A 13,276-nucleotide genomic window follows, 5' to 3' on the forward strand; every position below is an offset into this window, starting at 1 on the left:
TACTGAGACATCCAAGACAAAATAAGGAAAAGAAAACAAATGTCTCCAGTACACTATCTCATGAGAAAGAAGAAAAACAATACATCAAAAGAACAGTATCTGTATATTTGTGGTGGCAAATCTCCAACTACAGTCACGATTTTGATATGGTTTTCATTAATAAAGACATGCATTAACTTTAGTTACAAGACGCAGACATCAGTTTTCTTCAAGAATAAGTTATCAGTGAAAATATATGTCAAATAGTATATACTTAGCAAATAATGTAACAGAAATAAATAGTATCTACACTGTCTTTTCTACCCACAGTTAAGCAAAAGATAGGAAGCTCCTTCTACAAAAGATACTGTACTCACTTCTGCACCAACAAAGAAAAAACACATTCTAGCATCACCTGTCAGCTTCTGGATTCAAATTTTACATAAACTGAACAACAGATCACAGTATGCAATGAAACGGGATATTCCTATGGTTGTGCAGACTCTGAAACAAACATTTTGGAAGGCCCTTTATGTCTGATTGATCACAGAAAGAGTAAGGGAGCCCCTGAAAATGTTAGTATCAAGTAACTCATATGGTAGTGCTGAACGTATCAGCTATGGCCATTTATAAACTAGAGTCACACCCCAATATTTCATTTAAGTTACTACCCTAATAGGTTGTAGATAAATGTTCAGTTTTGAAATACAAATCATCCTCAGCTTCTTCTACTCACATCATCATTCATTGGAGTCCCACTGTTTGATTAAGCCTCTTCCCTGGCTTCTCCTGGTATTCTGGTCTCAAGCTACAGGCACTGCTGCTTGTAGTCCATGTAGCCTGATATCCACTCAATCCCTCACACCAGACTGTCACCTCAATGTTCCTCCCACTCACCTCTCTAGGATACGAGCATGTACTTGTCTCATCCTATCTGTCACTCACTCACTCCCTCCTCACTACGTGCATCACTCATCTCCACTACCTTCCCACTATGTCTCCAACTCCTGCCTGTTCCCTGTCCATTTGTCTGTTTCCTTTTCCCTCCCAGTAATTCTCAGCACATGTATTTCCACTGCTATATAAGCAAACTTTGTATTTCTGTAAGTCAGTAACTACCTGCCCCAAATCAAAGTTCTCTATATTCAATGACTTAATTATAATAAAATAAATTGTGATTTCTGGATTCTAATTCAAATGTGTATGGTGGACTGACTAAGGGGTTGCAGAAATCACATAGATAAGAACTATCAACACACTATCCAATCAAAATACCTGGGCACCCTTATGTAACAGGGAACTGAGCACTTTACTTCAACGAGAGGTGGATATACTATTATAGGAAGTGGCAGATAATACTGTTTTGTAAGCAGAATTCATCAGTCAGGGATCTGAGTACACTGAACATGGACTTGTCTCTGCATTCCACCAGAATAATTATCACAGGGATGCATTTCAGCCCTTCCAAACTTGCCCAAGTCAGCTGTCAGTGATGTGACAGTTAAGTGGAAATGCGAAGGAACAACCAATGCTAAATGATGTCCAGGCGCACACAGTGTGCTGATGGACAAGTGCTTCTAGCATTTTGGTAGGAAATAGTAAAAACCAGCTTGCAATTAGCTGCTGCAGTCACTCTTCAGTTTCGAAGTGCAGCTAGGAGTCCCCTAAGGAAATGGCTGTGTACAGGGAGTTAGAAAAACTGGTTACATTGGCTGAGCAGCTTCTGGAAACAACATATTTCTGTTCAATATAAAGCCACACTGAGTGTAGCGTAAAAATCTATGACTACTGGAGAGCAGGCATTGTAACAATATGCAATTTCTCCTCCCTAACTTCTTCTCCCCTTACTGAACTTCATGATATGATAAACGCAGAAGGGTAAGTACATATTTGACAGTATTGTGTACTATACACAGCAGAGGAACAGTTCACAGACAATGACTAATTTGATCTGCTCAACAATGGTGGCTCTCATGAATCAGCATTGTTAGGCAAAGGTTTATAACCAGTGGCATTCCTGAAGAAAGCTTGCCTGCCAATGTTCCAACCTGAAAGCAATGGATCATCTTAGGGATTAGTTATAATGGCGTGTTCACTCCGTACCCTGTTTCCAATATTTCTACCTTCTCTGGTATCAGTTATCAAGGAAGAATGGGCTGGCATCCACCCACGGAGATTTTGAAATGTCAAAGTGTCCCCAAAAGAGTTTTAGTCCTCATAAGGGAGAACACACGATATTAATATCCACTAATAGGTGACCAGGTACATTTAATTCACTAGTATACAGAGCAGGAATGTAAGCCTCCCACAGTGAGCTCTTAATCTTACGCACCAGGTGACTTTGCTGCACGTATGTCCCCAGTACTGGGTCCAGCCTCCGGTGTCCGTACCCGCTGTGGTTCTGCACTGCCTACTATTGTACACACAGAGAGGAAAACATCTTTTAAGTACTTTATGTACTGCTTTAGTGACATGCTGCTAAATTATGGCTGCAATTATGGGCAAATTTACTCTTACTCACCAGGTGACTTTGCTGCACGTATGTCCCCAGTACTGGGTCCAGCCTCTGGTGTCCGTACCCGCTGTGGTTCTGCACTGCCTACTATTGTACACACAGAGAGGAAAACATCTTTTATGTACTTTATGTACTGCTTTAGTGACATGCTGTTAAATTATGGCTGCAATTATAGGCAAATTTACTCTTACTCACTAGGTGACTTTGCTGCACATATGTCCCCAGTACTGGGCCCAGCTTCCGGTGTCCGTACCTGCTGTGGTTCTGCAGTGCCTGCTATTGTACACACAGAGAGGAAAACATCTTTCAAGTACTTTATGTACACTTTAGTGACATGCTCTTAAATTATGGCTGCAATTAAGTGTAAATTTGCGTATTTTATCATGAGAAATGCTGTTCTGAGGATATAACCAATCTCAGAATCCATAGTTACGAGAAGAAATCCACATTAATGGCATATGAAAAAAAAAAAATATTTAAAATAACTTTGGACTGTGTTCACTGGGACACCATGTTCACAGACTGTGCTTGTACATACTACTCCAGAGGAGAGATGCACATATCAACGACTTCTTATCAATGAATGCCATTTTGAAAGAAGTGTTATGTACACATTATGAAAAGACTAACAGAAAACAACATGTCAAACCTAAATGTACAGATATTGTTCATTAGTGTTATTTCTATTTTGTGTGTGGTGACTTATATCAGGCGACAATGTGCACCTTCAGCACTGTACAGCTATCGCAGCAGCTGTGGGTGAGAAACTACGTGCTGTGGAAATAAGTATTCTGTGGTGTTACCACACTGTCCTGTAAAGGCATAGGCTGCCAAAGGAGAGTTACTTCAACAACTGATGTATGTTGTGAGACACAGAAGAGGAACCTTCAAAATTATTGTGAGTGTCTCTTTTTCTACTGAATGAAGGTGACATTTTAGTGTAGTTCATGAGTGTGATGATGAAGGGAATAAATAATTTGTTGAGTCAGAAGTGGCATAGTAAGTTATTTATAAAAATGTGATGCATCAAACACATCAATTTTGATTTTTAAAGTAATTACAACAGAGTCTGAGAAGAAGTGTAGAAGATAAGGTACAGAATATAATACATCATTGTATTAAATAGTTACACCACATGACACCTGACTGCTGTGTTAGGAGACAAATGACATGAAAGGGAAGCCGTGTTGACAGAGGAGTGAGACAAGTGTCAGAGTGCTGCACAACTGAGTAGGCGGGCACAAAATGTGAGATCAGGTGACCGCAGCCTAATGTGATAGGCTGCCCACACCACCTGTCATAGCCATGCACAATAGTTGTGACTGAGCCTTATATAATGTACAGATATAGTTGAAGTCCTTTTCGTCACACATAATATAAACCTGCCAGTCTGTACTGTAGGCAAAATGTCAAAGGTGGTGGTATGCATTTATCTAAATCCCAAGCTTAAATTTAAGTTAAGATATGAGGCTAAACCATTAATCATAGAAAATGATTTTGAAGCAGTTGCCAATCAGTTATGTAGTTTAAAGAAGAAAATAATTGTTGCAGCAATTTACAGATCACCATCTGGAGATACTGAAGTCTTTCTTAAGAATTTGGAAGAAATGCTGAACATTTTCTCAAATGGGAACTCAACCAAAATTCTTTTTGGTGATTAATATTAATCTATTGGTCCAGAGTTCAGTAAAAAACAAGTTTTTAGACATACTAAAAAGCTTCAACATGTTCCCCCACATATCAGCTCCCACTAGAACAACAGATTCCAGTGAAAGCGTAATACATAACATCATCTCAAATATGGTCACACATGAAGTTGCAGTTACAAATGTGAATGTAGGATTATCAGATCATAATGCACTAACCTTTTATCTCACTGCAACGCCCAAGGAGGAGGAAAATGAAAAGGAGTACAAATGATTTTTCTCTACTGAAAATTGCAATCAGTTGAAAAATTTTTAAAAATGCAGTTTGGTCAGAGGTCTTGGCACAAATAAACACAAATGATGCTTACAATACATTGGCTTCCACTTTTATGACATACTTTGAAATGTGTTTCCCAAAAAGGCTTTTGAGTTATAGATCACCTGGATCCAAAGGGACCTGGATTACACCCGGAATTAAAAAGTCAAGTGAAACCATGAAATTACTAAGTTTAAAGTTAAAAGGGATCAAATGGCTCTGAGCACTACGCGACCTAACTTCTGAGGTCATCAGTCGCCTAGAACTTAGAACCAATTTAACCTAACTAACCTAAGGACATCACACACATCCATGCCCGAGGCGAGATTCGAACCTGCGACCGTAGCGGTCGCTCAGAATGTAGCGCGTAGAACCGCACGGCCACTCAGGCCTGCGTTTAAAGTTAAAAACATGTCATGATCAACAGTTTGTTGAGTACGTGAGGATGTACAAAAGGACTTACCGCAAATTAATAGTGAAAGCAAAATTATTAAGTGATGATAGATTAATAAGGCAGGCTAGTAACAAGTCCAGAATGATAAGGAAAATGGTAAAAAAAAGAAACTGGGGGTCAAACTAAAGAACAGGAAATCAATCTTAAAAATAATGAAAATATCCCCATAGAAAAAGATGCCATGGCAAACAATGTAAACAATTATTTTGTAAATATTCCCCTTACTTTAAGTAGTAAATTTAAGCAACAACCAACAGTGACGACTCCAATGGTAAATACCAGCATGATGGCAATCCCAACAGATGAGCATGACGTTCTAAAAGTCATTAAATGCTTGAAATCCAAAATGTCCTCTGGGTTGGATGATGTGCCTGTATCAAAAATTAAGGAAATTGGTCCATGTGTTGCCCAACCTATAGTGCACATAGCAAACCTGTCCCTTAGTGAAGGGATATTTCCGGATAGACTTAAAATCTCTAAAGTGACACCTCTATACAAAAAAGGTGACAGACATAAAATAGAAAATTACCAACCTATATGTGTCCTCCCAGCCTTCTCCAAAGTACTTGAGGAATTAATGATAATCAGGGTTACAAAATGTCTAGAAAAACAAACTAATAAATAAGAGTCAACATGGTTTTCGAGCAGGGCACAGTACAGAAACAGCCATATTGGACTACACAACAGAAATAGTAAAAAATTTGGAGTCAAATAAACAGGTTGCTGGAATTAATCTAGATTTATCCAAAGCCTTCGATACTGTGAATCATGTAATATTACTAGGGAAATTTGAAGCAATAGGCAATAGGCATCAGGGGTACTGTTAAAAGATGGTTTGAATCTTATCTGCAAAACAGGTCACAAGTTGTTGAGCTGAGGTCATCCAACAATCTTCACAATTTTAAACTCCTATCTGAACCAAAAAAAAATAGAAATAGGTGTTCCACAGGGCAGCATTCTGGGCCCATTGTTATTTCTAATTTACATCAATGATATACAGGCTCCAGACAGCTCAGCCAAAATTCTACTATTTGGATATTACACGAGTATCATAATTAGTGATAAAAAGAATCACTATGTACTACAGCAGAAAAAATGCTCTCATACATACTGTAATGGTTTTACTGAAATAAGCTGACATTAAATACAAAGAAAACAAACTTTATACAGTATGGAAGCAAGTGTCAAGGGGAAAATATGTCCCTTATCCTGGATAGCACACAAATAAAAAAAGTGTGCACCACAAAGTTTCTGGGAATGCAAATTGACCAAGATTTAAACTGGAATGAACACAGTGTATATCTTACTCAGAAACTTAGCTCAGCATGTTATGCCATAAGAATAATATCAAAGGCATGTAGCAAGGAATGCATTAGAGCAGTGTACTTTAGTTATTTCCAATCAGTTGCAAGCTATGGCATAAGTTTTTGGGGAAAAACCAGGTCAAGACTAAATGACATTTTTATTATGCAAAAAAGAGCTATTCTTATCATGAAACACAGCCCACCACAAACTCACTGTAGAGCCTTATTCAGACAACTAAAGATACTGACAATGCCATTGATATATATATTTTTAAATGCCTGGAAATGATCAGTAAAAATAACTGCGATCTCCAAACCAACTCAAGTTACCATGATCAAAATACAAGGCATTCTAGAGACTTCCACATTCCCTATGTAGCAAAAATTAGAAGTCAGAAACATGTTAGCCACTTAGGAATAAAGCTTTTAAAGGCACTTTCATCTCAAATTAAAGAATTTAAAAGCAAAAATAATTTCAAGTATGAAGTAAAAAAATACTTGATGTAAAAATGCTACTACGGTGTAAATGAATACCTGTCTCAGACTGTGGATTGAAACCTGTACTTTTTTTTTTAATTCAAACTAATTTAATTATGTTTTCAACTTCATAATTATGGTACTTATAAAAAAATGTGTTAAACATCCGTAATACGTTTTGTGTATAAAGCGTAATTCATGATCTATAATTGTTTATTGTGAGCACGTACTTTTGTTTTTCTGTAATAAGTTCTTGTCCACTACTTATGTACTATGTGTATATAATTTGTTTTGTTGTTTGCATACGTTTGTCCATTTATTATGTGTATGTGTTGTTATGTGTTACATGTAATCAAATGACAAATCCTATATCACATGTGTGATCTATTGGATGCTATATAAATAAATAAACAAACATCCAAAGGCACAGATGCCACACTTTTATAAATATTCGTGCCTGATGTAATATTGGCCTTTCAGTCCAAATGCACTGCAATGTCAGATATCCCGAAGGAGTACAGTACACCTGCAAGCAAAGAAGACTAATACAAGGGTACACTACTGTGGAGATTGGGGTTAGGAAAGAACCAGACTGGTACCCAGAGTACAAAAGAAATTTTCATCTGTCACTAATCAGGTGTTTCAATGCGCTATTGCAATAGAAGTCAAATTTCTTTCATCAGGCCTCGATAATGTTTCACTCCAAAGACATTCAGCATGTCTATAGTGCTTGGCTACATCCAGCAATGTCTTCTCATTTATGTGTAAATAATTTTGCAACATGAGACAGACAATGCAGTGAGGAGTAAGACTGGAATCAATGCATACACATCGAGGAAGTAAATAGGGGGGATCTAATCAGTGAAGTATAGAGTACATTTTGATTGGTTATGGATGGAAACATCAAGTCTAGTAGGTACATATTGCACATATACAGTGTGTGTTATTGTGTTTCCAGTCAGGAACCACTCATTTAAAGCAACACATTTGTGATAAAACCCACACTGACACAGCTCCTTCAGATATACTGGAAGTAATAAACAATAGTATAACACAGAAGTGTGTTGCAATGTGTGCCAAAGACACGAGTCCTCATAAAGCTGTTTCTGATGAAGGTTGCAAAGAACTAGGCCAATGATTAAAACAGTTAGGTGCACAGTATAAAGAATTCTGTAGTTCATATGCCATACTGCATGCCATCTCTTGTGAATTTGGTTTTCTTTACACCTAAATTTCTGGATTTAGGAGAACATGAGTAAATGTTATGAAAATCAGAGAAGAGTAATGCTGTTTAGAACATTTCACTGGACATGTTTCATAATTTTCTTACTGTCTCCAACCAGGGTACCAAAACAATAAAACGTTTTGGAAAACCACAAAAGGATTTTTTGCTTTGTTCTGATCTCTATGTTGTTAGTTGTTGTTGTTGTGGTCGTCTTCAGTCCTGAGACTGGTTTGATGCAGCTCTCCATGCTACTCAATCCTGTGCAAGCTGCTTCATCTCCCAGTACCTACTGCAACCTACATCCTTCTGAATCTGCTTAGCGTATTCATCTCTTGGTCTCCCTCTACGATTTTTACCCTCCACACTGCTTTCTAATACTAAATTGGTGATCCCTTGATGCCTCCAAATGTGTTCTACCAACCGATCTCTTCTTCTAGTGAAGTTGTGCCACAAACTTCTCTTCTCCCCAATTCTATTCAATACCTCCTCATTAGTTATATGATCTACCCATCTAATCTTCAACATTCTTCTGTAGCACCACATTTTGAAAGCTCCTATTTGTGTCTTGTCCAAACTAGTTATCGTCCATGTTTCACTTCCATACATGGCTACACTCCTTACAAATACTTTCAGAAACAACTTCCTGTTACTTAAATCTATACTCGATGTTAACAAATTTCTCTTCTTCAGAAACGGTTTCCTTACCATTGACAGTCTACATTTTATATCCTCTCTACCATCATCAGTTATTTTACTCCCTAAATAGCAAAACTCCTTTACTACTTTAAGTGTCTAATTTCCTAATCTAATCCCCTCAGCATCACCCAATTTAATTTGATTACATTCCATTATCCTCGTTTTGCTTTTGTTGATGTTCATCTTATATCCTCCTTTCAAGAAACTGTCCATTCCGTTCAACTTCTCTTCCAAGTCCTTTGCTGTCTCTGACAGAATTACAATGTCATCGGCGAACCTCAAAGTTTTTATGTCTTCTCCATGGATTTTAATACCTACTCCGAATTTTTCTTTTGTTTCCTTTACTGCTTGCTCAATATACAGATTGAATAACATCGGGGAGTGGCTACAACCCTGTCTTACTCCCTTCCCAACCACTGCTTCCCTTTCATGTCCCTCGACTCTTGTAACTGCCATCTGTTTTCTGTACAGATTGTAAATAGCCTTTCGCTCCATGTATTTTACCCCTGCAACCTTCAGAATTTGAAAGAGAGTATTCCAGTTAACATTGTCAAAAGCTTTCTCTAAGTCTACAAATGCTAGAAACGTAGGTTTGCCTTTTCTTAATCTTTCTTCTAAGATAAGTCGTAAGGTCAGTATTGCCTCACGTGTTCCAACATTTCTACGGAATCCAAACTGATCTTCCCCAAGGTCTGCTTCTACCAGTTTTTCCATTCGTCTGTAAAGAATTCGTGTTAGTATTTTGGAGCTGTGACTTATTGAACTGATAGTTCGGTAATTTTCACATCTGTCAACACCTGCTTTCTTTGGGATTGTAATTATTATATTCTTCTTGAAGTCTGAGGGTATTTCGCCTGTCTCATACATCTTGCTCACCAGATGGTAGAGTTTTGTCATGACTGGCTTTCCCAAGGCCATCAGTAGTTCTAATGGAATGTTGTCTACTCCCGGGGCCTTGTTTCAACTCAGGTCTTTCAGTGCTCTGTCAAACTCTTCACGCAGTATCTTATCTCCCATTTCGTCTTCATCTACATCCTCTTCCATTTCCATAATATTGTCCTCAAGTACATCACCCTTGTATAAACCCTCTATATACTCCTTCCACCTTTCTGTCTTCCCTTCTTTGCTTAGAACTGGGTTTCCATCTGAGATCTTGATATTCATACAAGTGGTTCTCTTCTCTCCAAAGGTCTCTTTAATTTTCCTGTAGGCAGTATCTATCTTACCCCTAGTGAGACAAGCCTCTACATCCTTACATTTGTCCTCTAGCCAACCCTGCTTAGCCATTTTGCACTTCCTGTCGATCTCATTTTTGAGACGTTTGTATACCTTTTTGCCTGCTTCATTTACTGCATTTTTATATTTTCTCCTTTCATTCTTCTTCTACTGTATTTCTTTCCCCCATTCCTGTCAATTGTTCCCTTATGCTCTCCCTGAAACTCTGTACAACCTCTGGTTCTTTCAGTTTATCCAGGTCCCATCTCCTTACATTCCCACCTTTTTGCATTTTCTTCAGTTTCAATCTGCAGTTCATAACCAATAGATTGTGTTCAGAACCCACATCTGCCCCTGGAAATGTCTTACAATTTAAAACCTGGTTCCTAAATCTCTGTCTTACCATTATATAGTCTATCTGATACCTTTTAGTATCTCCAGGATTCTTCCTGTTGTTAGTTATAATTTAAAATTGAAGTAATCACTGAATAAAACAGGATTCTCAGTCTTTTACATTTATGAACCTTCAAAATAAGCAAGGTGTTCCACCGAAATAGCAGGGTTCTCAATGTTCCATAACAGCCATAATGATCACACCATTCCCCTCCCCACCCTTTCCCATGTGCTGAAATCACAATAATTTGTTTCAAGACAAAATTATCATAAACACTAAAAATCAGATAATGTGACTCATTTGTGGAACATCTGCAGTGCTTACCATAATCAGGGTCCCTGGGGAGCACACGGAGTATAATTGATTTCTTAAGCTCCTTTACTCGCATTTCCTTTTCATCTACCTCATTAATTTCAGAACAGCATGCTTCACAGAGCATTGCTTTTCTGTCAATTTCTATGTTACACATATGTATAATTTCAGCCAGCCTCTGGCTGAGGCTAATTCTGCTGGTGTTTGTGAGGGCAGTCATGGGAGTCCCTGTAATTCCCACCACTTCACGGCATAAAAAACAGCTGCTTGCCCTCGCTGGTAGATGTTCTTGGAACTGGAAGTAAAAGCAAACACAAATCTGTGTTAAGTATTTGTCAATATTCATTTGTGTTACAATGGACTACAGTACTGCATACCCTAAAAGGAGTACCTGTAACTACTATAACCAGTTATATTTGTGACTCAGGAACTGTTATATGGTGAGTAGCAACTTTCCTTTCCAGGGCAACTTGGGGACAAGCTACTTAATTTTAGGTGTATGTGCAATGCTGTGCTCTAATATGGAAAGTCACTGTGAACTACTTATCCAATTCTTTGACATGAGCTCTTCTATCCCACTGTGTTTTAATTACTCCATTGAAACTCCACATTTTGTAAGACACAACACAGTCCACCTTTAAGTTTACACTGGAGCAGTAGGTGACTATTTCATTCTTCTTGCAACAAAATTCAATCATATGAGGCTCATCACTTAGATATACATTTCACATGGCAATCTAGCACATAGTCAGTTAGCTTGAGCATCAATATGAATTGCATAAAAGAACGTGTTTGACCTGCTGCTGGGAGGTATGTTGCTGCTCACAGTGTTCATCCTCACACAATAGCCACACTGAGGACAACCTTGGAAGAAAGTGGCACTGTCTCCCACTTTGGAGGTCAGTAAGACAACCCTGCAGTCTTCATATGGGCTAAATCAGTAAATATAAATGAAATTTTGGCATATCATTAAAAATTCAGTCAATGCCAATGACAAATTGGGACAGGCAGCACAAAGTTTTCATGATCTCAGATGAGAATCAGAATGCAGAAGAGAGACAGGAGGCCAAATGGAGGAGCAAAACGACAAACTGGTAGTGTGAGAGATCTGGCAGGAAAACAAGAGCTATACCCTGTCAATGACACTGATTTTATATGATGGTACTTGCTGTCTTTCAATGTCCCACCTCTTCACAAAGTTTGAAAAGGAATTTCAATTTCTTGAGTCTTAGTTAGAGAAACATGACACCATTGAATGAATATATCCAAGCTTAAGAACTTATACAAACTAAAAGCATTTTTGCAGTAAGAATTAATGGTTTGTGGATTTACTAATGTGCTAGTAATTCAAATCATCTTATATTATTCATTAAAAAGACAATACTCAGAGTTAAAAATCAGTTATATTGCTACAAGTCCAACTATGATGATGAAGTAAGATAGATAAGCAGAGATCTGCTTGTTTTTCCTGAAAGTCTGTAAGAAGGGTGGCCCGGAGGCAGATGGCTAACAATCTAATGCCATGCAACTGTCACTTACAGTAGAATGCTGATTTATAATAAACTCTTAGTTGTCAGTGCATGTGTCAAGAGGAACTGTTATGCAGAGAATTCAAGGGTGTTCAGCAATACTGTCATTGTTAAAATGCAAAGGACTAATAATTAAATATTTGTTGCAAAATGTATTCCAATTTGCTCAATTTTGCCACTACAATGTAATAGAACAAATATCTTATTGCAGTTTATGAGCTATTTTAATTTTAAATTATCTAAGTATGTCATTTAGCCAAGTACATCTTTCACATATTTTTCCTTTATTCTTCCCCTAAAAAATGGTTATAGTAAAAGGATTGTAAGCCATAAGTTATGGCCACAAAGGGGCAAGGAGGTTCTGAAAATACAGATCAAAAGGTGCCAATGGAATTACTTTATTTGATTTACATCAGCTACATTAACTATTTTTGCCCCCATTTCCAGGGTTCTGTTATATCAGATTACACAAATCACTTCAGTTTTTCACACTAAGTCATTGACACTTTGAGTTCAATAGTTCCTTATATATGAAGAAACACTGTTTCACTTCTAAAGAACCCAATTGTGCATTTCCTGTCAGCACTCACAAAGGGAGTCCAGCCAAAGCTGCAAAAGGGTTCCACATCTGAAATGTTCGTGAAATTCAATTTGAATTTGTTTTTAGGATCCCCATCAAGTATGTTCTTAACGATTTGATTGTTTTATTTGTTTTATTCTAGGGCACAAGAACAACTAAGGTCATATGTGCCCATGTCACAGTATCTGAAAACTAAGACAAAAAATAAGTTAAAAGTAAGTGCACGTTAAGTCGAATCTACAGAAGAGAGACAGTTAAAACTGAAAAATTCCTTGTGGAGAAAGTTGCATAAAATTTCCCATAGAGACAACAGAGGTCTTGAACTAAATATTAACTGTCATTTGCCATATTGCTACGATAGACGACAGGTAAGACAGGGTCATCCTCCTGTGCAGCTTTCGCTAAAATGGGTAATAACTCAGGCAGCAAACATAAATGAGAACGTAAGTGGTTGAAAAAAGGGAATTCTGTCAGGAAATGGCGAAGTGTCAAAGGCTGATGACAAGCAGCTGGACTTTCCTGGAGCTTGTTCCCATGAAGGGGGGGGGGACCAGTGGTGATGCCCAAGGGTACCACCTGCTGACCGATGGCAACACAGAGATCATCAGACGGTATGGAAGAACTAGCAGGCTGA

Source organism: Schistocerca americana, unplaced genomic scaffold (genome assembly GCF_021461395.2).
Source record: "Schistocerca americana isolate TAMUIC-IGC-003095 unplaced genomic scaffold, iqSchAmer2.1 HiC_scaffold_57, whole genome shotgun sequence".
Classification (NCBI taxonomy): domain Eukaryota; kingdom Metazoa; phylum Arthropoda; class Insecta; order Orthoptera; family Acrididae; genus Schistocerca; species Schistocerca americana.